Source organism: Limulus polyphemus, unplaced genomic scaffold, assembly GCF_000517525.1.
Source record: "Limulus polyphemus unplaced genomic scaffold, Limulus_polyphemus-2.1.2 Scaffold8670, whole genome shotgun sequence".
Classification (NCBI taxonomy): Eukaryota; Metazoa; Arthropoda; class Merostomata; order Xiphosura; family Limulidae; genus Limulus; species Limulus polyphemus.
Window position 1 is genome coordinate 20629 of NW_013674280.1, and position 3418 is coordinate 24046.

At 34.2% G+C, this 3418-nt stretch overlaps 2 long non-coding RNA genes across 2 annotated transcripts in view; both read left to right on the forward strand.

Moving 5' to 3' along the window:
• LOC111083230 overlaps window positions 1–1213 on the forward strand; it is a 15751-nt gene extending 14538 nt beyond the window's left edge. The window contains exon 3 of the long non-coding RNA XR_002608891.1: window positions 1045–1213. This is a non-coding gene — a long non-coding RNA (uncharacterized LOC111083230). The remainder of the gene's footprint in view (window positions 1–1044) is intronic.
• Window positions 1214–1822: 609 nt separating this feature from the next.
• LOC111083229 lies at window positions 1823–2726 on the forward strand. Its single transcript, XR_002608890.1, has 3 exons — window positions 1823–2183; window positions 2214–2304; window positions 2422–2726. It is a non-coding gene; the product is annotated as an uncharacterized LOC111083229 (long non-coding RNA).
• Window positions 2727–3418: the final 692 nt, after the last annotated feature.

Genomic DNA, 3418 nt, shown 5'->3' on the forward strand with positions numbered 1-3418 from the left:
TATGATGTTCATTAACGTTGTAGACTCTAATCTCCTATGGACGAAGATGTCTGATACTCTTATGATGTTCATTAACGTTGTAGACTCTAATCTCCTATGGACGAAGATGTCTGATACTCTTATGATGTTCATTAAAGTTGTAGACTCTAATATCCTATGTACGAAGATGTCTGATACTCTTACGATGTTGATTAAAGTTGTACACTCTAATCTCCTATGGACGAAGATGTCTGATACTCTCACGATGTTGATTAAAGTTGTACACTCTAATCTCCTATGGACGAAGATGTCTGATACTATCATGATGTTGATTAAAGTTGTAGACTCTAATCTCCTATGGACGAAGATATCTGATACTCTTATGATGTTGATTAAAGTTGTAGACTCTAATATCCTATGGACGAAGATGTCTGATACTCTTAACAACTTTAATCAACATCGTCCATAGGATATTAGAGTCTCGAAGATGTCTGATACTCTTATGATGTTGATTAAAGTTGTAGACTCTAATCTCCTATGGACGAAGATGGCAAATTTTTACATATTGTTGAATAACCAGGTAGTTTTTTCGACGTGAATAAGGATAAGATCATTTCATACTTCAAGACAACCATCTACATTTTGCTAAAAGCAGAAGATAACCATTTTCTTACGTTAAGAACACATGTCGCCGATAACCAATACGTATTCACAGAAGACAAAACTGTCAATATTGAATTGCAATAATGTATAAAAATTGTATGCATATCTAATCACCAATACATTAGGTTCAAAACTATTTCTAGTTCAAAATTAATTAGCAGTAAAGAAGCATTAAAAATTTAATGTCAAATTTCATGTGACCACATACAAAATAGAGAAGATGGTATTCCATGGCTTTTGAAATTAAAAACTGTGTACAGAAAGATTAGGTTATAACAAAACTTTGTGGCATGCAAGACTGCAAGAAATAATGCTTCTTATAATATTGAAGTTTATTACCGCCCAATATATCTACAGTATTAAGTTAGGCACCAGAAATGTAACAGACAATGTTTTTAACAGGTAGAACATACATCTGAGAGACCAATCAGGGTGGCTAATAACTCTTCTGCATTAATCAAAAGAGGATCGGATCCTGAAGACAAGGACGATATGTTAATGTTCCAAGAAGACACTTCTGTGATATCAGAAGGAAGTTCTACCGATTCGAATATAGAAGAAGCACAGCCATCCCCTGCGATTATATCTTATTTTTTTCCCATTCTGTAAGATTTCAATATATATATATGTGTGTGTGTGTGTGTATTTGTAAATATTTGTAGTTCAGCTTGAGTTTTCTTTTTGAAATTCATGAATAAGTATGTCTTTAAGCATAACTTTCATCTTTTAAATAACAATGGGGGAGCTCAACGTTTTAATATTGACTTTCGTAATATTATATAGGCAGATTATCATATATTTTAGAAATAATATTTTTGAACTGTTCTATTGTAAAATCGATTTCAGAGATGATGCATTTTTTATCCCAAAACTACAGTTTAGTATATTACACTTTCATAATCAACTGCTCATTTTCTGTAAGTTCTATTTCTAATAATTTCATATTTCCTTAGAAAAGAAGTTTGAGTTTCATATCAATAAAAATGTTACCTTATAAAAAGAATTCACAAACATCGTTGAATGCAACGAGCTAATAAATGTTATTATCAAGAGATAAAATTCTTTCATTTTCATAGCTTCTTTTGGCTTCACAGAGGTTTCTATGTTGCAACAATATATGTTCAGTAAATATTACAATACCATTGCCAGGAGGTTATTAGTCACTTGAAATAAGATTGGCTTTTCTTAAGTGTCAAGTTCTGTTTATCAAACATCTCTTGAGCCCATCTTACATCCCAAAATTTACTATTGGCTGAATATCAGGCGGCTGTGTATGTACTGCCGCTGCAGCTCTTGCACTGTTCCTATAACCTCACTTTTGTGTGCTGCCTAATCTTTAATAGCACAATGTCACGTCGTTCGTTCCATATTTTGTCATCAGGGTGGGTTTTCATTCCAGGTGTCCATTAACAAAGAGAACATTTGCCCATTCCATATCTCGGTTGGTGCTTATCATTAAGGAGATCTTCTTGTCAGGTTTCCAAAAGTTCACATAAGTTTTGTCCATTCTATATCTTGGTTAAAGCTAGCCATCAGGGTGGGTCTACATAATAGGTTTCCACTAGGGGTAGGTCTACATAATAGGTTTCCACTAGCATAGTGAATCTTTGTCCATTCTATATCTTGGTTAAAGCTAGCCATCAGGGTGGGTCTACATGATAGGTTTCCACTAGCACAGTGAATCTTTGCCCATTCTATATCTTGGTTAAAGCTAGCCATCAGGGTGGGTCTACATGATACTTGGTTAAAGCTAGCCATCAGGGTGGGTCTACATGATAGGTTTCCACTAGCATAGTGAATCTTTGTCCATTCTCTATCTTGGTTAAAGCTAGCCATCAGGGTGGGTCTACATGATAGGTTTCCACTAGCATAGTGAATCTTTGTCCATTCTATGTCTTGACTGAAGCTTGTCATTATGGTGGGTCTTCAGGCCAGATGTAGACTAGCACATAGAAGTTTGTCCATTTCATGTTTTGACTAAAACTTGTTATCAAGGTGGTTTATTAACAGGTGTCCATTAGCTCACAGAAGTTTCATCCATTGTATATCTAGACTGAATTTTGTCAACAGAGTGGATCTTCATGCTAGATGATATTTAAGATGAACAACACGTCAGCAACATAAGATTTACTAGATTAAACATATTGTCATAGATTGGTTTATCACATAAAATCAAATTTATCTTTTTTCTGTACTTTGTATTCTTTGAAAGTCTTATGATACTACAAAGAGGTTTAGTACAATACAGGTCCATTTTTATAGGTTGCTGGCCTTTGTTACTTGTAATATTGTAGAAAAGAAGTCATTCTGGGTCCATGTGAGATCAACATTATACTGTCCTTCACATAGAAAGTCGAAGTTCCTCCGGAATATGTATTGAGTATCACATTGCCATTACTGAATAAATTCCTCCGATTTCTTAAGCAGCATTTATGTTGATTTCATCATTCATCTATATAAAACATATTAAGTGGCAGTACCAATCTTTCTAAAATACGATATGTAGGTGAAAACACTAGGAATGGATTTAAACTTCAAACTTTTAATTCCTTTTACATGCACTTCTGTCACCATTTAGAATTATACCTTGGTCCTGAATTCCATCTGGGAGATACATAAATTCCTGTGGTGACTAAGACTAAGCCAAGTGTACAAGGGCACTATAAACGTTTTTTTTTTGTCTCTTTTACACCTTTGGATGAGTAACTTAATATACATGCTCAAGACGTATCGTGTCTTATTCAGTCTAAGCTCGATCATGTATTGGACAATGATT